This window comes from Alligator mississippiensis, chromosome 4 (genome assembly GCF_030867095.1).
Source record: "Alligator mississippiensis isolate rAllMis1 chromosome 4, rAllMis1, whole genome shotgun sequence".
Lineage (NCBI taxonomy): Eukaryota > Metazoa > Chordata > Crocodylia > Alligatoridae > Alligator > Alligator mississippiensis.
Genome location: NC_081827.1, coordinates 231826787 through 231850942, shown reverse-complemented (window position 1 = coordinate 231850942; position 24156 = coordinate 231826787). Strand labels below are relative to the sequence as shown.

General features: G+C 45.3%; 1 protein-coding gene and 1 long non-coding RNA gene across 8 annotated transcripts in view; one reads left to right on the top strand and one right to left on the bottom strand.

Moving 5' to 3' along the window:
- Positions 1-3518, bottom strand: part of GTDC1 (glycosyltransferase like domain containing 1) — a 302948-nt gene extending 299430 nt beyond the window's left edge. For 5 of the 6 annotated variants that reach the window (XM_059727401.1, XM_006266997.4, XM_019480237.2 and 2 more), the window contains exon 1: positions 3429-3518. The gene's annotated coding sequence lies outside the window, so the exon portion shown is untranslated. Of the gene's footprint in view, positions 1-2871; positions 3234-3428 lie in introns of those variants that run through there. The other variant, XM_019480235.2, reaches the window with a different exon arrangement.
- A 92-nt stretch (positions 3519-3610) lies between these two features.
- On the top strand, positions 3611-21225 carry LOC109281351 (uncharacterized). 2 transcript variants are annotated; one of them, XR_002087965.2, is made up of 3 exons: positions 3611-3688; positions 7137-13296; positions 17589-21225. It is a non-coding gene; the product is annotated as an uncharacterized LOC109281351 (long non-coding RNA). The 2 variants fall into 2 exon arrangements; XR_009462127.1 differs by lacking the exon at positions 3611-3688 and having other exon boundaries at positions 4236-13296.
- The last annotated feature ends 2931 nt before the right edge of the window (positions 21226-24156 follow it).

Below are 24156 nucleotides of genomic sequence, written 5' to 3'. Positions count from 1 at the left end.
TGACCATGTTGTTGAACAGATGTGGCACCTGAACTCCTAGAGGACAAAACCGGAATAAAGTTCAGAAGCTAAGACCGCCACTGGTAATGCTACAGATATCTTACACATACAATACTTAAAATCTTCAGTGCTATTAAGCTGGGCCTGTTTTAAAATCTTCCTCCCACAGAGCTTTGAAGACCTATAGAGCCCTGTTTTCCAGGCTTAACATTAATGCACTGACATGGTCTCTCTCATTTTTAAGATTACCTTTAGCAAAATTTATTAAATTAAAATTTAAAAATTGTTTATCACTGCTTATTATATTGTTTATATATTATTGCACCTATAATGCTGATAACACTTTAGTCAACCAAACTTTTCACCTATTGACAATGTTATCATGGTAGTAATCTCACACCCTACAGTCATGCATGTTCCTCCTGCCTCTCAACCCTGTGGAATACTGCTTTCTGGGCACAAACTAAACAATGCAGGGCCTGAACGCATTTATTTTTTTTTAGAAGTACTGTATTTAATCTCTCAATTTAACTGGTTTATACTATTTCATCCTTTGTCTGAACATCACAGAAGTAGAAAGCAGAATAGTAGCAGAAATATTGTAGTGCAGGCTTCCCTATTTGTCATTTTTAATGGTAAAAAGTTGGATTTCTTGCCTGTAGAAAAATGTGAGAGTCAACAGTAAAACACCTATACATGTATACACACATATTGTATATGTATATGTTTTATACACACACACGTATGGGCCAGAATTTGAGATAATAGGTTATATGGATATGTGGTTTTCGGATTTACAGAAATCTATGTAAATCTGTTTGGAGCTTCACAAATTTATTTTTACTTTCACATCTGATGTGCAGCAATATGAATAGCTAAGGTGTATGCTTAAGACACACACTTTGAGATTTATCTATTCAGAAGTGATGTTAACACTGGGGTGTGTGTTCTTATAGCAGTAAAGCTGTGCATTATCACTGCTAACTGCATAACTGCATTACCTAGTAATGCCTAAGGTGGGGAGAATCTCAGAAATCTCTTGTTAAAAATTGTGCCCCCAAGGATTAGGATGATTTCCCCGACTTCCATCCAGGAAGAGCACACACCAACTGCTGCAGCTTCCTTAGCCTGACGAAGGGCTTTTGAACCCGAAAGCTTGCTTAATAACTATTCTCCAACCATTTAGGTTGGTCTAATAAAAGATATCAAATTCACCCAAGGAACCTTGTCTGCCTATATCCTTAGACCAACACGGCTACAACCTAAACCCCTGCAGATTTGGAACAAGGCATTTACTACAAGGAGGCAAAACATAAGAATCTCTTATTAAAATAATGGCGCAATAACATTTAAGGTCGAAAAGATTCTGCAGGAATTTATATGAAACATACTACCTCTCTCAACCATGTAAATGTTCATAAGAAAGGTATGTTTCTTCTGTACCTCACAGGCAATTGACGCTCCAACTAACACAGAAGCAGAGTAAGTTATTTCTTCTTGACTCTTTTATCAGAAAGATCTCAGGCCACTGGGGACCTAAATTTCCTCTTAGATATCAACAGTACAAAAACTAACGAGAGAAAATCTTGCACACTGAATACTCACTTGGCCATCAATTGTTGCAGGAAAATGTCCACTGGCCAGTACTACCTCACTGTTTCCTTGTACTTTCCTAATCTGTTTACCTGCCTAATGTCTTTTCACCACAACTTAACTCCATTTCTGCTTCCCATATCATCTTCTCCCCTGCTCTGTTCTCCTCAATCCCCCTCTCTTCCATTTGTCTTTCTTTTTTGCTTAACCCTTTCCCATACTCCACCCAAAAAGCATATGGAGCTAACATGGTGTATGCTACTGTCACAGTGTTCACCCAGGTTGTTATAGCTTTCCCCCACCACAAGCGTAGCCTGGATCAGTGACTATCTAGCACTCTGTTTATACAGTGCCTACTACAACAGGGCCTCTGACTTTCCAGCAGTGAACAATAAGATAATCAACGTCTTGTCTTCCACTCAGACTGCAAGTTCTTTGATTCCCGGGATTCACCTTTTTGTACCAGACTTGTATAACACAATGAGGTTCTGGAGCTAGATGACAAGTAGGGCTCCTAGATGCTTTGGTAATCTAAACAATAAATAACAACAGCATTCAGATCATCTTTAGTCAGCGGAAAGGGACTGATATTGGCAAATCATTAGAAAGATTTTTTTTTTGGATCAGGACGCTATTTAAATAAGGATGATCCTCATCTCTTCACACATTGTGGAATATCAAACTGCCCATCTGAATTTGTCGCCACGTCCCTTATCACAAAACAGATTTACAGCACCTAGATAATAAAAACCTCAAGACATAGGACGTTACGTGCTCTCTGCACCGATGTCTTTCGCTGTCTGGTCTCCAAAGAAAAAAGGAACATTAAAAGGTAGGAGGAAGTAAGAAGAATCCATTCCACTTCAGGTCTTGAAAGCTCTAATTAAAATTCAATATTGTACTTTGTATGTGGGTTCCTACATGAAACTCCTGTCATGGTTAAGACTTAAGGTTAAGCAGGTTAATAGAGTCCAATAAAATAGCTCTATTGAATTATGCCGAACCATTGTCCTACACCCGACTGCAATCTGCCGCTCATCTTTACCTGACGGGCGCGCTAAGTTTCCAACCAAGGTAACGTATGGCTACAACCCCCCACAAAAAAATAAATAAATAAAATTTCCACAAAAAATCAGCATCTCCTCTGTCTCCAACCCCCCCCACTTCCCTCCTTCCCTGGAAAAAAAACAGCATGTTATTTACAGCTCAAATCATTTCTTTCCTCCAGCCTGCTACTCCAATCATCACACAGTCATGTGCTAAAAGATTTGTGCAGACCTGCCAAGTCTCATTCTCCTGAGCCGCGCTCCCCTCGAGTCCATGGCGCTTTCCAACTCGCCGCCCTTCACGTGGACGGGTTTCGCGCCCGGCCTGTGGGACTCGGCCCCACATCCCATGCATTTGGGGCGCAGCACACCCAACCCCCCTGGCCCGGCCCGGCCCGGCCCTCCTCTCGGGGCAGCGACCTTCCCGCGTGGGCCTCACCCCCGTGACCCCGGGGGGGCTGCGGGCATCGCTCCCAGGCGCTTCGCAGCCCTGTCACGAAGCAGCAGACCGGGCAGCCTGTGTTTTGTTTTGTGTTTTTATTCAAAGCTACTCCTTCGTGGCGGGGAGACTCGCGCCCAGCCCCTGCGGCCCTGCCCCGCTGCTGAGGACAGGACAGGCCGAGGCCAAGCTGCCCCCCCCCGCGTCCCCGCGACCGGCAGGTGCCGGGAGCCATGTTAGCTCGGCTCGGCCCGCCCCGCCCCGCCCCTGCCGCCGCCCGGCCTCCTCCGCCCGCTGACCCCGGCCTGCCCGCCCCGGCCCACGCCTCACGCCGCCCGCGGGCCGCGCACCTCATCTCGCCTCCGCCGCCTCTCGCCCTCCCGCAGCCGGCGGCACCGGCACCGGCACCGACGCGCGCGTCCCAGCCAGGCCCGGCCCCTCCCCCCGCCCCGGGGCCGCCGACAGCGCTTCCGCACCGCCGACAACGGGCCCGGCCCGGCCCGGCCCGCGCTACCGCCCCCGCCCCCGCCATGGGCGCCCCCTTGCCCGGGCCTCCGTCATCCCCGGCCGTACAGCTAGGCCCGGTGCGTCAGCAGTGGGTTGTGTCGAGGTAAAAAGAGAAAAGAAACAGACCCCGCTTTCGCCCGGGGGGGCGGGGGTGGAAAGAAAAAGAAAAAAGAAGGCGTTTATGTTGGGCTCCTGAGCAGACAGGGGCCGTGGTCCAGAGCAGGCCAAGCCCGGCGCCCGGACCTCCTCTCTTCACAAATGCAAAGGACACGTTTTGCTCTATATTGCTTTTCCGGGGTTCACGCTGGTGACAGACCTCAGCGAGACGGCAGCAGGGTTCACCACGACGCTCATTTTAAATTGATCCCCGGTTCTGCTGAGCGCGCGGCGAGTTTCGTTGTAATGCTCGCGGTTGCCGTCTCGGGTCGGTTTCGCTTCGCGCCCAGATTTTCGGGATGCAATGAAGAGCGCGAAGTGAGAATTGCCTGTAGAGTGGAGTTGGGTTTTCCTACAGGAAGGGTACTCTTACGTTTGACTTGTTTTGCTCTTGTTATTTTTCTGTAGTTTCTTTGATGACAAAGACCTCAGCAAGACCACAACAGGATAGGATGGCTTTTTTTCCCCCCACACAGGGTGGCTGCCTATACATGTGCTGTGGGCGGGGCATTTTAATTAGGGTGGTACCACTCTAATTAAAACACCTCTCTGTGACAGGAATTAAGCCTCCCACCTTTCAAAATGGCTGCAGGGCACTTTAACTACAGCTCATTCACCAGGTTTAACTAAAGCAGGCTTGCAGCCATTTTGAAAGATGGGGGGGGTTAACACGCGTGATGGTGAGGGGGCTCGTTCCTGTTCCAGTTAGATGAATGGAGTCTGCTCTGACTCCTAACAAACCGGCACATGTAGGGGCAGCCACAGGCCCATACGGCTGCCTATAGATTCACAGATTGTAAGGCTGTAAGGGACCTTGGAAGATCATCGTGCCCGCAGACATGCCGGTTTGTATTCCAGTTAGGTGTCAGAGCAGACTCCATTCATCTAACTGGAACAGGAATGAGCCCCCTCACCATCACGCGTGTTAACCCCCCCACCTTTCAAAATGGCTGCGGGGGCACTTTAACTAAAGCATATTCACCAGGTTTAGCTAAAGCACCCTCCCAGCCATTTTGAAAGGTGCGGGGCTTAATCTGTCACAGTAATCTGTTTTATTTAGAGTGGTATCACCCTAATTAAAATGCCCCATCTGCAGCACATGTATAGCCAGCCGTCATGTGGGGTCTTCATCACCAAAGTTAACTACAGAAGAATAACGAGCAAAACAAGTCAAAAGTAAGAGCTGGCATTTGCCCAGGGCTGCCTCCAGCCTCAATAGATTGAGAACCACCGCCTTGTATTGTAAGGACAGAGTCGGTTAAATGCATAGACCACTTGAGTGCATAGCAGCTTTCATCCCCACTGTCAGCTTTATAGGGTAGTTGTACTCCCCTTAACTACATGCTAGCTGTGACTGTGATTGTCTAGTTTCTAACTGTGTAAGTCTGCCAGAAAGTAAAGAGAGAGCAGCTGTCATGGGACTGCTATTAGAAGCCTTTGGAACTGACCAATTCCATCATTTTCAAGACTGCCCTCTCCCTTCAGTTTTTAAGACTCCTCACAAACAGCCCTGAAACTAACTCCGTTCACTTTCAAACTTTGGATGATCAGTTTCCATACTGCTAGAAGCAGCATTGAAAATGATGGGAGCTAGGCAGTTGCAGGGCTGCTAATACTCTAAGTACACAGAATGTCAGTGCTAATACGCATTGCTTGTATTAACTTAATGATAAGTGCATACTGTACTGTGGATAAGTGAATGGTGTTTTCTTAGCCCAGTAGCTTAGAGAGAGTACATAAAGAGTAGGTGGTTCATTTCCAGGATATTTTACAGTAGATAGTTTACTAGGTTTCACAACCTACAGCATCTGCAAAGCAGACTGGAAAAAGAAGTGCTATGTTGGGGAAAATGAAGACTGGGAAATACCAGAGGAGGTTGGGTGATGATGATTTTAGGGGAAAACAAAGAGGTACTAAAAGGAATTTGAAGTGCAGCTGAGGAAAGATAAAAACCATGAAAAAGGAGTTGGTGTGGGAGAAGCAAAATAAAGCGAGTATAATCAGGCTTATTGAGGGATTGGAGGAGGAGTATATTCTTTCCTGTGGAGAATCAAACTTTTGCAGGTGTTATAACTATTGAGATCTCAGGCATAGGATATAGGTGATATGGTGGTGTGTTTTGTAAAAACTCAGGTGCCCCAGCCTGAGTTACAAGGATCCTCAGACAGGTTTTCACAAAAATAAGATTTCTAGCCTTGACTCAGTTTTAGCACATTTATTATCTTTAGGTATGTGGAAGTAGACTAAACTACTTTTTGAAAGGAAGGCTTGAGATAAAGATAGGAGAAGCCCAAGACGGGCAACATTCCCAGGAAGTTTAACTGTGTAAGGACTGTGAGACAGTGCCCTTAAGAATTACATTTTTTTCCTTGCTTTGGGTAGGAAAGGAGCCCAATCTGCATAGGGATTAACCTAAATTAAAAATCAGGTATTCTCTTACAGTCAAGAAAAAATGAGCTAATTTGTTTTCAGATGGTTTCGCATTGTCATGTGCCTCTATACAAATACCATCAATAAGTTGAAGGGCCAAAATATCACAAGATGGGCAGTTTGCAAGGTGGGAGAGGAGGGTTGTTTTGTTTTGACTAAGTGGAAGCAAGAAATATTGAAAATCTTAAGTAAATAATAATAAACATTTACATATTATAACATTTGCAAAATTTAGCCCTCATCTTATAAACGTTGTTCCTGTCAGTAGATATGCTGAGTTACAAAATGCAGGAAGCATCAGTCCTGTTATATTGTTTATTCTCAGCACACCTTCACTCTTATTTTATGGGTAGAACACAAATTGAGGCAGCGAAATGAAGGCCAAAATGGTAAAGTGTTTCTACTAATTTGCAAGTGACCAATTTGAGACACCCAAGGCCTCATTTTCAGAGAAAAGGGACTAAGTATCTACAGGTCTCATTGAAGTTAAACTTCAGGCTCCCACCCAGAAACATTTTGGCCATAGTCTTCTGCTAACGTCCTGCAGCTATAATACCATTTTCTAATTGGCTAGTAATCTATGGACAGATATTGTAACTGTTCCTTGAGAATATTTTTCTACTTTTCTCACTCATTTGCATACGAATGGCATAAAAATAGGCACTTCCTGCCAGTAATTAGTTGGAGCCCAGAATTTAAAGAAAGAAAAATACCACAGTATTATGGTAGAGGGATGGTACTGAGGAAGCTGCAGAAAAGAATCACTTTCTTGCACTCAGAGTGCTTTTAATTTAGAGTTCAAGGTTGGCAACTATGTTACCTCTATGTGACAGGGATTAACTATTTGCTTGGCCTAATAAGTATGCCCCTAATGAGTACTTTAGTGCTTTCCCCACCCACCCCCACTGTAAATCACTCCATCTGCCTACTGTAAAAAATCCACCCTCTGCTTTTTGTTTTCCCAGAAAAAGCAACATTAATAGTAAAAGCAACATTAATAGTAAAAGCTGCATCATCAGTGTTGTTTCTCATCAAGGCACAGCAAAACAGACCAAGGTAGGGAGTACTCAAATATTTTTAGTCTAATCAAACAGCTTGTAGCCCTATGAAGTCATCCACAGCAATCGGTTCTTCTTACTTAAATAGTGGGGGCTGGATGGGTTCAGGGATTTATAATGGGTTATGAACCTTTTCATATATATGCCAGACTTGAGCCCAACTAAGGCCAGTAGCATCCCAAAGTAGTCCCCCCTTACGGTAGCAATTTGTTAGATTTTGTGAAGTAGATCAGTCATATTCCTTACAGACAGTTGTTCACATCATAAAAATCATCTCTCTCTCTTTAGGAGATTATAATTGGATATGTCAACTTAAACATAAATTCACAAGGTCCATCAGTCGGGCACATCTTGCAAGCGACATGTTCACTAAAGACTTTGATGCAGAAACTTGTTACTTGCAGCAATTCTGTGTTGTGTACCATTAAAGTTATCTGTCCCAGATTGACTGAACAGAAGTACCTGATTGCTGGTAGTGTGACTGGGAAGCGAAAGGAAGATAAAGTTAATGCCTTTAGCATATTCAACTATTAATCTATCGGTAATTTAATTATTGATCCAGCCTACTTAAATATTCTTTCACTATTTACTTTTTCAATGCTGCCTCTTTCTATCTTTTCCCATAGTCTTACCACAGTTCTGTCTTTCATGGTACAAGAGCCTTGTTCTGCGCAGAGCATTGTAACTGGAGCCTTCTGTATGTTTACATACAACAATATTATACTTAATTTAAAATCCCAGTTGATACTTGATTTCTATTTCCCCCCTCAAAGACCTCATCTCCATCTCTCCCCAACCCATATATGTTTTGTAACTCTGTAAAGCGTGTGTGAAACATGCTACGTACAATATCATGCTGAATGAACGTAAGTAACACCAGAATGAGACACAGGCTTATCTTTAAAAACAAAGCTTGAAAGCTTTTATCAAATAAATAAATAAATCAGAATTGCTATATTGTAACAGTATTTTCATGAAAAGTTTGAAGCTCTCGTTTATTAACACAGAGCCTTATGATGATTGGGTCTATTCCATTAGTCGATTTTATAAAGTGTGCAGACTGGGTAAACAACAGTGACAGCTTGGGGAAGTGTATGCACCTGTTTATTAAAAAGACGTTAACAAGGGCAAAACTAAAATAAGAACACATACCACAACCCAATTTTCAGCAATTTTTTATGCATGCCTACACTTAAGGGTACCATGTTATTGGCAATTTTTCTTTCTCCCTCCCCTCCCTCCCTCTGAGGAACACAGCAGCTGATGAGCATGGAGCATCTGTGGCAAAGGCAAAAAACACAATAAAACTTTGGAGGAGCAAACACAACCCTCTGTTTCAACTGCCCCCACTCTCCTACTTTCTGATAGTGTAGCTAAAAGAGAATGAGACGGGTATCTTATCTTTCCAGAGGAGGATTGAAATTCTTAATGTTCTCGTATTAAGTCTCATTGTGTTCAGTATTTTATAGTACAGTGAGTTTTGAGCATTTTAATTAATTTACATAATTTATGGCAGGCCACATTTGTAAAATTACATTACAAGAGTGCATATTATTTTCTTGTTTTGTGTGTGCGTGTAGGTTCAATTTCTGAAAGCTATCTGACAGTATAATCCTGCTGGATTTTTGCACGCATAAAGGTATGGGCAAATGCACATTATGGTTTTCAAGTGCATTTCAGAGTCGGCAAAACTCACCAGTCAGGAACTTATAACATGCCACACACTTCTTAAAACCTGACCCTAAAACTATTTATTAATAATGATGCATTTTTATAGCAGCTTTCATTCAGGGATACCAAAACACTTTACTGTGTACTACTGCAAACTTTAAACAACATTAATAATGTTACTCACTGAAGGAGCTGATGGTGGGTCTGCCCTTAAACTAATGTGGAAACAAAATGATTTCACTGGGGTTTTGTGGGCATGATATGGGCCTCCTCCAAGACTGGACCATAATCCTCACAGATCACTGTCTCCTTATTTTTAATTTATTTTTAAACAGGTGAAAACAGGATGTTGAGTGAAGAATCCAAACTTAGATTTCAGTCTTGCAATACATATTTTGAAAGCTCACTGTAGTCTCTACATTCATTTCAGTAGGTTGTTCAATTGCTGTCAACTTTAGGATCAGAACGCTGGACCTTCTGACTAGACTTTTAACACTACACTGTATTAAGTCTGATAGCAAACCTTACAGATAACTTACCTGTTAGGTAAATCAATGTTAACTGAAGCAAGGTGCAGTTAAATCATTTGCTAATGGTATCATTTGCTAATGGTGACACTACAAGATTTGAGGCATAAAACATGAAGGAATATTTTACTTCAAAACACATTTTACTAGAGTTGTATAAAGAAAAATATGATTAGTTTGAGAATAGTTAAACATCTTTATCTGCTGTCCTTCCTCTTCACATTCCAGATAGAAAAGCAGAAATGCAACAGCCATACAATCCTAAAAACAAAGCTTATGATTTAACTAAAACTTTTCTTCAGGGAAGCTTATTCAGATGTTATCATACTTCCCCCTTTTCTTTTCTTACTGCAGAAAGCTTGAGAGAATGCCAGTTGGTACTGCTTGTCATTAGAATTTTTCTAGATAACACTGTTGCTTCTGAAAAGTAATAGACATCAACCTGTGGAATTCGTATAATATTCAACAACTTGCAGAGCTCTTTGAATGTATAGGTAATAACAATGAATTCAAAAAGCTAACTTTATATTGGCATTACCTAATTAACTCTCACAAAAGTCATATATGCTTCAAAAAAACACTTCCTGCTTTGTTTCCCCCTGCCAGTATTTAGTCAATAAAATCCTTTACTTTTTTCTTTTTTTCCTAAGATATTAAGCCATAGAGCACATGATAAGTAAGACAAGCATGCCCATCAGCTTCTATGGTACATAACAGCAACGAAACAAGTCATTGGCACTTTCAGACACTCAAAGTATGAAAATTGGGGTTTCAATATAAAATAAAATTCCAAGGTTGGTGGGTCATTATTACTTCTATGTGAAAACCACCAAAATAAGGGTCTATTTGGCACTGACTCACATTATATGACCCAGTATGGATTATATTGTGCTGATTTGAATGGAGTTAATGGATGCAGAGGGATCTGCACTGATTTCTTCAGCTATAGGATGTGGAGATGATCAAGGAGGAACGAATGAATAAGGGTGATTTAATGGTGTCTTCAGCTGCATAGCCTAGCAGCAGTATGGAGACTCTGCAGCACTGATGCTAAAGAAAACCAGGATGGAGCCTAAAACATTTCACCAGAAGACTTCAAATCACTGCAGCCCAAAATGCCAAAATGCAAGAGTATGAATGCAAAAAAAAATAAATAAGACACAAGCCTCCTGGAGCAGAATAAGGAAGCTATTTACTATTATGGGCAAGGACTGCAAGGTAGGGGGGAGGTAGAGGAAAGGAAATGGGCTGTATTACTTCGAGTTGGCAGAGACATGAAATACCAGGGTGCAGTTTACGTATAATAATTGTTCATACAGCATTCTTCTGGCGTTTCTAGTGACTCATTGTGTTCTTTTGTGACCTTTGATGTACAGGATAGGCTGCTAGAAGACATAGGAAGCCACAACAAAAATATCAAACTTTAGGATTTTTTTTTGTAGCTTGCTGATTATAGGTGAGAGAGAGAGATCTGAGTAATTTACTCTGAACCCGGGTGCCTTCTGTCATCTGTCCTCCTTTAAAAATTTGTGTATTTGAAAACCACCTTAATTTTGAAAAAGTTTTATCAAAAAGTCAATGATACTGACCTACTGGTGAGTTTACACATTTCTTTTTTCAGAGTGGTTAGATTCTACTGTGTTAATCCACAGAGATATGAACTGGACACCATGAAGTTTAGTAGGCCCCAAAATGGACTTAATTAACTACTTGTTATAACTCTTTTAAAAATCTATGCAAGTCAAGCCACTTCAGGATATAAAAGCTGATTGAAAGAGTAACTTACAGATGCTGACGAATTCTTACCAGAGTACCTCTTTCAGTAAGTCACAATAAGTCAAGATTCAAGCTCACCAGCAAGGGAAAAGGAGGTAGAATAAAAATCCTAACCACAATTCACTTCATACACTTTGCCTTATTTTCAAACAATAAAAATCAATACCAAAATAAATCAACTCTCACTCCAGTTATTAATTATTTGAAGCCTCTCCGGTTGTAATGAGCCAGGAGAAGAGAGGCTACACCTTTATCCTGTTTTAGCCCTTTTCACACCATCCTCCTTTTCTTTAATAACTCCGCCCAGATTATTCAGGAAGCTGATAAACAGGATTATAGACATTTTAACATAATTATTAGCTTATCTCACTGTTTGGAGATTACCTGCAATACCTTTGTAAAAATGAAGCAAGCTAAACCTTTGTATCCCCAGCTTGTGCTATTTTACATGAGTTCTTAGTTTCAGATTGCTATTTTTACATAACACAGAATACTCATTTCAGAGTTACTGATGTCCTGCTCCACATCAGAGTATACCTAGGTATACTCAAGTCATCTGGTAGTCTGAAAGTCCTTTTTGTTCCTTTCCCCACACACAGTGTAAAACAGGCTCAATAATCTGCATCTGAAAAAGCAGATGATTTGGCAAACCCCTTCCCATAGATATATTTTTTTAAAAGAAATAAGCCTCTCTTTCTTTGAGTAAACTTTTCTTTCCAACTGTTCTTTTTGTCAGCTTGCCAGTTTTACTTCTGGTATTGTTCTGTGCAGATTGCTGTAAGGAAAATGAAAGAGATGGGAAAGGTATGGAACTGGGGGAAAGGGAAAAGGGTTCAGAGGGCATGAAAAGCCTGGGGAGCCTAGCATGGGAAAGGAGATAGGCTTAGGAAACATAGAAGAAAATGGTGGAATGAGAGATAAAGCAAGAACATAAAGGATAAGGGATTAGAGAGATAAGGAGTTCAAGAAATGAAATATGAATAAAGGAAAACAAAAATAAGGATGAAAGGAAATAAGTGACAGGAGTAAGATGTTAAACAATCAACTAAGAAAATACTCTGTTAATTTTATTTTAGCAAAGGAATATTATAAGAACTTTATTATTTTCTTCTCTTACTAGTTCAGAGAATTTTTATACAAGTGGGTAATGTTACTTCCTGGAGGTAAGTATAGGTCTCAGAATTGTCTGTTAGTTTATAATTAATGTAATGATTATGTTGCATCTGAAGAAAACAATTGGAATGAAGAAAATAATGTAACAACATTTTATATAATACTAATATCTTCAGTTCAAAACTCAATTCTGCAGAATTGCTCAGAATGCTTGCCATTTTACCCATCAGTTTGGAATTAGTATCTGAAACATATAAGGACCTGTTAACAAACACAAAACTAGAGATTAATAAGAGAGCTGTGAGGTTTAGAGGTATTTAAAATCAACCTTGATTCACATTCCAAAAGTGCCCATAAAATAGAAGCAAATTTTGTTCATAATTATAAATTGGCTATAAAAATATTTCACAAACTTTTTCTGTCTCTGAATATTTGTGAACTTTTATCAGATTTACCATGAATATTCAGTTTGTTACTGGTTTATCTGGCCAGTTCACAAAAAATCACATCATATGGTGGAAGTTGCATAATATTTCTTGTCTTTTCCTGACAGGCTTAGCCTGTCTCAGGAGGCAGAAATTCATCAGAAGTCACTTTCACTTACACTAAGTACAGACATTCAAAAAGCCTGAGGTGGAATAGAAGATCTAAGTTACATGGTTTTCTTTAATGGGTGTAGGTAGGATCAGTAGAGAACAGAACACACATTTGCCCTTTGGAGGGGGGCAGGGGGCATGTATGTAAGAAACTACCAAGCATCGGGGCCACCCCTGATTGTCTAGCAGGCATGGGCGAGCATTCTCTCCTTCCCTGCTGCATTGTCTGTCATCCACAGGTATCTGTCAACTGCAGGCAGGCTGAGTCCCTGCATGAACCCTGTTATGAGCACCCCATGACGTACGTACACACCTGACACTGAGCCCAGGAGAACTCCCATGAGCAGGAACAGCACCACAGAGCCCAACCAGACTGCCAGTCGGGTGAGCATCCACCCCCCCCCCATAGGCAATGCTATGGGGTACATAGAGGCATATGCCCCCCTAAAATTGGCCGCCTCTGGCCAGGGAGTGGGGAGTGCTGGCTGGTTCCCCCCTTGAGAAGCATCGGTGGCACTTCCAGTTTGCTACTGGTGCTTCTGGTTTGCCACCAGCACTTCTGCCAACAGTGACGATTGGCTGCTGGGGACCCTGCCCCCCTCCCCTCCCCCATTGGTGATCAGCAGCTGGTGCCCCCCCAAAACCAGGAGGCACCAGTCGCCCATGCCCCCCCATCCCACACTCAGTGCTTCCTGTCTACAGCTGACAGTTGTCTGTAACTGACAGACAATATGGCAGGGAGACACGGGAATGCTTCCTTGTGCCCGGCAGCCCAGTCAGGCTCTGTGGTGCTGCTCCGGCTTGTGGTGATTCTCCTGAGCTTAGTGCCCGGACTTTGTGTACATGGTCAGGTGCTTTGTGGTAGGATTTCTGCAGGGGCATAGATGTCTCTGTTCCCCCCACCCTCAACAATGCCTGCTGGCAGCCGGCCAGAGGCAGGAGGCAGGGCTGCGGAAAAGGTCTGTGTTGGAAAGGGTCTGTGCTTACTTGGTTCTGTGAGAGCTCAGGAATGGGGCCTGCTGGGTGCTTGCCAGAGCAGCCAAGTACGGGGCGAGTGCTAGTGGGGAGGCCACAAAGGTGCCTGGGATTCTGGGGACAGAGACCTAACATAAATTGCTACGGGATCTGGTACAGAAGTTCGATTCGTTGGTCTAACCTAAATGGATTAAGTATGAATGCACATTGATCCAGGTTTATCTTGGTTTGGGTTCTGCAATTTTTAAAGCAGTCTATTTGCACCAAACTTCTGTTCTGGGTATATAGACTGGTTTCCAATCACTTATACCAGTAAAAATATAATGTCTGTACCTGGCCTTAGTTTTTCAGAGAAGCTGTGTATGAGAAAAACTTGCTGACCCATCTGACAGGAAAAAGAAAAAAGTCTTTCTGTCTTCCTGGCTCTTATAGGATGTGAGCTAAATATTATTACCTAGTTTAATTATCTTGGCTCTGTCTTTTGGTCATTAGTTTATATTTACCCTTATGTTTATGTAAAATATTTTAGATTTACAAGTTAAAATCTCCCTAAAATTTGAGCTATCTGACAGCTAACACCCAGACTCTGTGTATTTGGGGAAGGAACGTACATACCCGTTATTTCTCAGTTAGAAGAAAGTCTCATTATTACTTTATATTTTGGCTGACATAATTATATCTCAGCTTTACACGTGCACTTGCAGCAGCTCAAATAAAAGCAGTGCAAATTTGAACCGGGGCTTTTTGCTTCAGCGCACGTGCTCAGACATGCACTTTGTTGTGGAGCAAATTGTGCCACTTGGGGCAAAAAAAAGCTGCCTGGCTCCTCCTGGATCTTCAGCCAGGGAGAGCTAGAGCCCAGGTCCAGCTGGGAGCGATGTCCCCAGCAGTATAAAAAGCTACCCTGTCCTGGCCCCAGCAGTATAAAAAGATGCCTTGGCAAGTAGCTCAGGGCTACTAGCTCTCAGGAGCTTCTGTGGCCCAGCCAGTTGGTACCTGGGGACACTACCCCTGGTGCCAACTGGACTGCTGAAGCAGCCCTGAGAGTTCCCTGCACCCTCTACCCACTGCAGCAGTCTAGCAGTGGGGGCTGCGGCCTGGCTGTGACCTGCGGTGTACTTGCCAGACTCGGATGGGACTGCAGAGCCAGTAGAGGCATCTGCCCCTCTGGGCCAGCTACCAGTGGACTGTGGTTACAGGGTTGGCCTTTGTGCGGCACTACTGCTATTTGTGCCCCTGCCCAGCCATCTGGGCAGCTATCATCCAGAAGATGTTCCAGGTGTGGAGGCCTGCTTTGAACTGTCAGAGCATGTCCTCCTGTCCCCATTTGTCCAGGAGGTCAGCCACAGCCAGATGGGTCCGAAGTGCCAGCTCTGAGCAAGCAGGGTCCTGCCACTGGCCTCCCTAGCAGGAATTCTGGGGTTCCCTATTGGAAAACTGAAAAATCCCTGATAAAAAAATCCCAAAGTCACTCTGTAAAATACCCCCAAATCCATGTTCCTCCACAAGTAAAACAAAAGACCACTATAAAGACAGAGAGCAAGAAAGAGACAGTGATCAGTTGGACAATGTTTTATTGATATATCTTACAGTGTTAAAGCAAGTCTCTTATAATTATAAAGTGAACTATAATACATGTTTCATGAATACATGTTTTGCTGCACTCCCACAGGGCAATGGCCCCCACACAAGGGGTATGCCCCCCCAACAGGGGTTCAACATCCAAACAAGGGGTTTGGCCCTCTCACAAGGGGTACGCCCCCCCCAACAGGGGGTTCAACCCCCAAACAAGGGGTTCGGCCCCCCAACAGGGGGTTCAACCCCCAAACAAGGGGTATGGCCTCCCAACAGGGGATTCAACCCCTACACAAGGGGTACGGCCCCCCAACGGGAGCCAAATGGCCCCCACAGGGGCTACCACCCCCCTTGCAAAACCCACATGCCCCACTCCAGCCCCCCAAATGTTACCCCACCTGGCCCCATTCCCCACCAGTTGCTGCAGCCCCCCCAATGGCTGCCCCACCCAGCCCTACCCCCAGACTCCCCAATGGCTGCCCCACCCAGCCTCTCCCCCCCAACTTGCATCCCCAGGCCCCCATGGCTACCCCCACAACCACAGGCACCATCACTTAAAAAGAAAAAACAGAAAAAGGGAAAAAAAAGCCTCTGCTTACCTTAGAAGCAGGGGTGGGAGGGGCTCCAGGGCCTCCTGGCAGAGCCTGCTCAGGCAGCACAGGACAGCGGAGGGACAGGATGGCCCAGGCTGGGGCTGCTGAGGCTTTCACCCTTCCCCGCACTATGTGGGCAGGGCCCCAGTTAGCCACACAGCAGCTGAACTGCAGATAAGTGCAGGGGTGGGGAGGTTTGGGGGGATGGGACCAGCCGCGGCAGGGGTCGGGGGTTCTGGGGGAGTGGGTGGGGCCGTCGGGGTCACCCCCATGGTCCCCTCCCCCCTGCTTCAGCCCCCCGACCCCTTACTCATCATCACCAGAGCCTTGGTGCTGAAACATGCAGCCTGGCCGGCCACGTGTTTCAGCACCAGGGTCGGGGGCAACCATAGAGATATTCTGGCAGCCAGAATGTCTCTGTTGAGGACCCAGCCCCATTGCTCTGCTTTTTTAAATATCAAATTTTTTAGACCCTGGATATCCAGGGGTCTAATTTTCTCCCCACACTGCAAGTTTACAGCGCCGGGAACATTTTCTTGTTCCCGCACGTGCGTGTTGCCCCACCTCAAAGGGGTTTGAGGCAGGGCAAGGGGCATGTGCATGCTCATGTGGACATGCCCTTAGTGTCTCTGTATACCTGTAACACGGAGCAAAAATACACATTATCTAGAGGAGTCAATATTTTGGATCATTCCAATGCCTTCCACATCCGGACCAGGGTCAAACAAGGCTGTGTGATCGCCCCCACCCTGTTCCCCATCTACCTGACTGTCATCATCGACCTCATCCAAGATGAATTCAGGGATCCTGGTTTTCTGTTTCCCACAGAAAAACAGATAAAACCATGGATTTCCCCATTCTATCAGCGAAAACGTGGATTTCTCCTTTTAGCAGAGAAACCCACGGATTCCCTGCTTTAGCAAACAGCTCAGCAGGCTGATTGAGCTCCAGCCTGCAAGAGCTGTTGTCAAACAGGATGGGAAACCCCCAGCCCTGCCCGGAGGTGGACGGGGAGGGGGAAGGGTGGGGCCTGAGGCTCTCAGTCGGCCACAGCTGCGGGCTCAGCTCAGCTTCACTCTTCTCCTAGAGCCTGTGAGGTAAGTGGGGCTTGCAGAGGCTGGGGGCCCCTCTGGCAGAGCTGGGGGGGTTGCAGGTCACAGCTGGGGGGGACCGGCAGGGCTGTGGGGAGCCAGAAGCTGGCCCCACCACTGCCCAAGCAAGCAGCAGCAGTGGGGAAGCCGGCTCCATGCTGCTTCTGCTGCAGATGCCTGCTGTTAGGAGCAGGGAGCTGCAGACTTGGGTCCCTGGCCCCATAGTCCTGGCAGATGGGGGCCCCTTCCAGCAGGGCTGGGGGGCAGAGGCTTTGGGTGGGGGTAGGAGGCACGAGTAGGGTGGGGGCTGTTGTGGGGGCAGTGAGGGGCACCAGCAGGGCTGGGGGGGCTGCAGGGGGCTTTTAATCTTAATAACAGATTTGGGGGGTTTTATCAGAGAATTTGCAATTTTTTGTCAGAGAATTTATGATTTTTTTATCAGAGAAAACCAGGATCCCTAGAGATGGTCCAGTATCCTTCATCAATATCCAGTATCGACTGGACAGAAAGCTTTTCATTCTTGGGTGCTGCTGGGCAAAAACAAAACCACCAAGGACATCCACAACCTTCAGTTTGCGGATGATTGTTGCATGATAGCTCACTCTGCACAGGATGTGCAAGCAACACTAGATATCTTCAATGCTTTGTATAAGAGACTTGGCCTGTCCTTGAATGTCGCCAAGATGAAGGTTCTCCAGCACTCCCCAGACCAGCTGAATATCCCTTGCGCTATCTACATAGACAGGGAGACTCTGGAGTACTTGGAGGACTTTCCATATATCAGCACCCACCTCTCTCAACAGGCTACCATCGATGAAAAAGTCCAGCATCATGTCAACTGCACCAGTGCTGCCTTCATCAAGCTGTGACAACCTATCTTTGAAAATAGAGATCTTGGAAAGTCGACAAAGGTCCTGGTTTATAAGGCTGTTGTGCTGACCACCCTCCTCTACTTCAGTGAAGCCTGTAACATCTACCAACACCACATTAAGGCCTGTGTCAGAGCACCTTTGAGGGTGCTTGCCACTTGGGGGCTCCCACAGACTCCGGTGGGAGCCTGCTTTGGAGGAGCAGCAGGGGAAACCCCCTAGGTACCATTTAAAGGGGGAAGGTGTGTGGCAGGGCACTGTTGGTGCCTGCCACTTTAAGACCAAAGCTAAGCAGCCAGCAGGTGCTTGATTAAGGCAGCCATTTTAGATCTCTAGCTGCTTATATAAAGAGCTCAGTTCCCTGCTGGCTGGGAAGGCAGTAACATTGCCTGGCTGTGAGGTTTCATGTATCATCCTGTAGGTAAGGGAGGAGCTGTAGGGGATGGATTGAAGGCTCCTGGTCCTGGGCATGACCTAAAATGGCTTCCTGCCGGGAGTGGGTGGCCTGGTGGGCCTCTCAGTGGTATGGGAGCCCCCAGGAAATGCCAGACAAGTTATCAGCCTGGTGAAAAGTGAGTAGGGGCACCTTAACCCTAGCCCTCACCTTTGGGTGGGTTGCGTGACACCGGAGACAGTAGGGGCGAGGCACAGCTGCGGCCACCTGAGCCCTGTGGGGGTGCAAGACCCTGAGAGGGAAAGCTGGGGCCAGGTATGGCGGCGGCCACCTGAGCTCACTGGGGAGGAAAGCCCCGTGGCCCCAAGTGGAGGGGTCGGTATGGCGCCCTAGTGAAGGGGGCCGAGATCTGGAGCCCCGGGTGAGGGGGGTGGTGTGGAGTCCTGAGTGAAGGGGGCAGAGACAAGTAGCCCTAAGCGAGGGGGCACTGTGAAGCCCAAGTGAAGGGGGAAGAGATGAGTAGCCCCAAGTGAGGGGGTGGTATAGAGCCCCGAGGGAAGGGGGCAGAGGTCAGTAGCCCCGAGTGGAGGGGGTGGTGTGGAGCCCCAGGTGAGGGGGCGGTGTGGAGCCCCAAGTGAGGGGAGTAGGCCCAGGTAGGTCTTTGGACGCCTGAGGCTGAAGTTTGGGCCAGAGGCCGAGTAAAGGGGACTCAGTCCAAGAGAGAGAGGGGCAAGTCCTGACCCTGGTAAGTCCTCCGCTGCTGGGAGGCCGAGTGTGGGTCAAAAGTAAGATCTTAAGTAGCACCACAACCTGCTGCTCCAGGGGGAGAGGGAGAGTCCCCTGTGAGACCCAGTCGTGGTGTGAGGTACCCCAGCTACCACATCTAGGAAGATGGACCTGAGAGAGAGTGTGGGGCTAGTGAGAGAGGCCAGAGGTAGAGTACCCCCTCAACTGGTCAATGCTGGGGCCAGGACCAGGAAGGTCAAAAGGGCCAGGGGCCCACTGCAAGAGACGCTCGGAGCAGAGGGCCGGGGTCCCGCCTGGCCTTGGAGGTGAGGCCAGGGCCTGTGTGGCTGAAGGTTCCGGGGGGGACCACACCCAAGAGGGGAGATAGCTACTGGGAGCTCGGCAGCCCAAATGATGGCAGGGTAGGCTGCCTGAGCAGAGGGATCAAGGAGGGGGCCTGATAGGAGGATTCTGGAGCCCAGTGTGGGGCTGGTGAGACTAACAGTCGGATGCCATTTGCGAAGCATGGGCTGTGGTGTAGGGGAGGGTCGGAGCCACACATGGTGCCCCCTGGCATCAGGGCATAAAATGGGTGGCCTCCCGCTTAATTAACATCCTAATTAATAAGAACAAGGTGTGGCAGGAGAGTCAGGTGGGAGGTGTGTCCAAAGGCAAGTGGGGAACCTAGCACTGTGGCTAGGCGGGGAGCTCCACTTCGCCACAAGGCCCTTGAGAGCTTTCACCAGTGGTGCTTGTGTCGAATCCTGGGGATCAAATGGGAGGACTGCTGGGCCATCACGAGTGTTCTCCATGAAGCTGTGCCCACCAGCAACAAAGCCTTGCTCTTGAGAAACCAACTCTGATGGATGGGCCACTAAGTCCAGATGTCCGAGAGCTGCCTCCCTCACCAGATTCTCTTCTCCCAGCTCTCCGTTGGCCAACACTCAAAGGGCAGCCAAAGGAAACAGTACAAGAACCCGCTCAAGGTCGCTCTCAAGTATGGAGGTATCAACACCAATGGCTGTGAGGAGCAAGCTGCTGACCATTTGGCATGGCACTACCTGGTCCACCAAGGCACGCACCACTTTGAGGCCCAACAACTCGATGCCGAGGCAAAATGCCGGTGGCAGAGAAAGGAGTAGACCAACCTGGAGCTGCGAATCCCACTCCCCCATGCAACAGTATGCCCCCATTGCCGAAGAACATGTGCATCCAAAATGGAGTTCCTCAGTCACCTGGGGACCCATCAAGCCTGACGGACGTCATCCTCAACTTCGAGGGACTGCCACCACTGATAATACCTGTAACATGGAGCAAAAATACACATTATTTGGAGTAGTCAATACAATGGATCATTCTGTAGGTTAAATACTGGTATTAAATGAACAAATATGAATTTAGTTATCAGTATATTGGGAACTCTAGCACTCTGCAGTGAGAGGAACCTTCAATGTCATATTTTAGTCTCCCTTTAATCCCATTATCTAGGAAGAGGTCTCAATAGGTTTTTGCATCAGTGTCTTCTGGAAGCATCTCTTCTGAACTAAGGAATTGGGTCAGGATTAAATGGGTGATACCTGATGTACATTATCTCAATCTGTCCAGAGTTATAATGTGGTCTGGCACTGAAATATCTTTTCTACTGACTCCTTGCTCCTGGGTGCATTCCTCTTTAGGGGTCAAGAGGAAGCCTGGGTGGGTGGATGCAGTAACTTTCATCAGAGGCATGTAGCCTCCACAGTCTATTGGAATTATGCAAATCTCTGGAGGTTCTAGGAGTTCTGGCCCGATCTCCCTGTTGTGTAAATTTAAAGGCATGAGCATCAGGGAATTCCCCATCTCTTTTATCCCATTTGGGCAACCAATGCAAGAGACATTTCTTTGATAGGATTTCCACTCTGAGACTTTACCCACATTGTTTTTCTCCAATGCAAAGGAAAATAAGGCCATGTAATGTTTGTGTCTACTAGATATCTTTTTCATACAGGCTGGCAGAAACTTAGGACTCCTTTGTAATTCCCTCAGTGTAACGCTCACTATTGTATTATCATTTACCTCACAGAATACATTATATCTCAGAACAAAGGAAAGTTTGTTTTTCAGAGATCAGAAATTACATTTTACTATTGCATCAGAGGTTGGACCTAGTGCTAGTTCTGGTGTCACCCCATCCTGTGTGAACCCAGGGAAAATGGGAAAGAACCCTCAGAACTAAAATTTCCTTATGAATTTGCAATATAATTTAAACAGGACAAAAAAACTGGGCTTCTTAAAAATAAGATTCCCATGTGTCTGGTTTTTCCCAAACATGTCCTCTTTTTGGGCCCTCCCATCTCTGTCTGGGAGGGTTTTTTTAAATTTCAACAAAAGTCCAGGATTTTGCTCTGTTCAGCATCAAAGTTTTCCCTATTACTTCCCGGCTTGGCCTAGCAATTTACTGCTTGGGGTTAGGGGGAAGGCGATTGGAGGCAGGGGGTGCCACATGCACTCATGCAGCCAAGCAGGGTGGTGGAAGCAGCCCTGGCAGCTGGATGCAGGTAAGTTTATGGGGGGGGAGGGGGCATTGGAGGCCCAGGGCTTGGGGACTGTCTCGGGGGGACTTTGTGTCTGTGTGTGACTGTGACAGGAGTATGCGGAGAGGATGGGTTTGTGAGTGTAGGGTGGTGCATGCTGGTGCTGGGGGAAACTGTCCAGGCTCTGGAGCTGCAGCAGGGCAGAGAAGGTAGCTTTACCTCCAGTGGGGGAAGGGGGCAGAGTGGCCCTTCAGGAGCAGCAGGAAGCTGCATGTCTGGGCTGGCGGTAAAGGTGCCCATACTTACAAGGGTGGGGCAACTAGGAGACACTGACAGAGCTGTGGGGGGCAGAGGGCTGTGGGTCAGGAGTGAGGGGAACAGGTGGGGGGCAGGAGACTGTGGATTGGGAGCACGCAACACGGGCAGTGCCAGGGGGCTGAGGGTCAGGAGTGAGGGGCATCAGCGTGGTTTGCGGAGAGGTACTGTGGGTTGGGAGTGAGGGGCAGGGTAAGGGCATGGGCACATCACCCCCCCCCCCCCCCCCCGAATCATATCCCACTCCCCCACAGAAGTCCTCTTTTTTGAAACTGGAAATATGGTAACCCTATAAAAAGCAACCTTTTCAGACTTCATGCTTTTCAGTTCCCAGTTAAAATGGGTTCAGTACTGAACCCACTGTGAACCAAAACTGAGAGGATAGGCACATCTAAAAATTACAATAATAATTATAATAATGAAAAAAAACATATTAAGTCACCCAGTCCCAACCACTTTGTTCAAATATTTCAGGTATTGCAATTAGTTAAAACAACTATCTAACAATCATTTAAATATTCTAAAGTGCCTTATATGAAACCTAGGAATGGCAAATGAGGGAACATTTAAGAATGTAATGTTTGGCTCTTCATTCATATTCAACCCAAATTTCAGGATTACCTGTTAAAAATAGAATAGAAAATTTTTCTGTAAGACAGCTGTTGATATGTCATAAATTCACAACAGCTTTCCTAGCAGAGCATTGTATAAGAGCAGTACTTTCAAATATGCCTTTCAACTACACCCAAGTAAGCTATTCAAAGTGAATAATTTAATCAATGAATTTCAGCCTTTATTCTACCTGTAAAGTGTTACAAATGCATTATTCAACAGACTAGTAATACAAATGTATTTTGGCCTCCACCATGTTATGCTTTGTTCACAACCTGTGTTTGCTATAGTAATTTATTATTCATTTTTATTGTGTTATGATTGGTCACATTTTTGCACAGTTTCTGTTCCCTGACTGGACCTGTTACAAAGGGTGATGTCACACATTAAGACACACATTCAAGTAGTTCAGCGCATGTTAAATGCCCTCATGGAATTGCAAAATTATTCCCTTTTAGGTAAGGTTGTCTCTTAACACATACCAACTTTAATACGTTACATTCCAATGATTTGCAACTTTTGCAAGTGAATGTGTGACAATGCCCTTTAAGAGGAAGTTCAAACTCTTGGCCCTTTGATTGCCTAATAATTAAGAAGGTTAAGAGGTTAGGAGAAGCTAGGTCATAAGACTAAGGAGTTTGTGGTCATTTAAAATGTTTCCCTTCCCAGTACCCTTGAATCATACCTTACTTGCAAACTTACTGTTAGAAAAAAAATAGATTACTGTAACATTGGTATAGATCAAATTAGAAATTAACAATCTCTCAATCAGCTGCAAAGAGTGTTACCTGATAATTTTCTGGTTTATTTAATTGCCATCAAGTCAGGTCTCTGAGCAGTGGCCTTTAACAACCATAGATGCAAAAAATTAGGTCACACACGAGTCATTTCACTCTGCTTATTCAAGGCTCTGGCCTGGGGTTCAAGGCTTTCATTTAGATGGCTGATACTTTAGGTAAATAGATTACTTCTGTAATGAAACAAATGTCAAAGATTTGCTTCTTGTGAACAAAGCATCACTGGTAAAAATCTGTGAAAAATTCAAAAAGTTTACACATTGAAACTCAGTTTACAATGTGCTGTAGTGTGTGTAAAAATCAGCTATGAAGCCTCCTCTGTTTAAATGAAGAAATCTGGCAAGTCTTACCAGTTCAGGAGCCTGGATGCAATTTGCACAAATACTTGATAAAAGTGACTCAGAATGACATACAAATGTCACTTTTTATCTAGTCCAAAAGAAATACCTGGAACTCAGGAAATAAGTTAAGGTTCCATAGTTCAAAAAAAGTAGTCTGAGGATAGATCTTCAGGTTCTGAAACTGAGGGTTTTTCCTGAGAAGCATGAAAGTGCATCATGCATATGCAAATATGATCTGGGTCAACTGATAGCTTCAGAAATATTGCACCAAACACAAGTTTTATTTAGTATTTACATATGGGTAGAAAGTTTTGGGAAGACTTGACTACCAAAGAATTACATCTTGAATGGTATATTCGTATTTGTACCATATTAAGTATTACAAAAACATATTCATGAGAAATCACTTGAATAAAATCTAGACATTTCCTTTTAAATTCTCA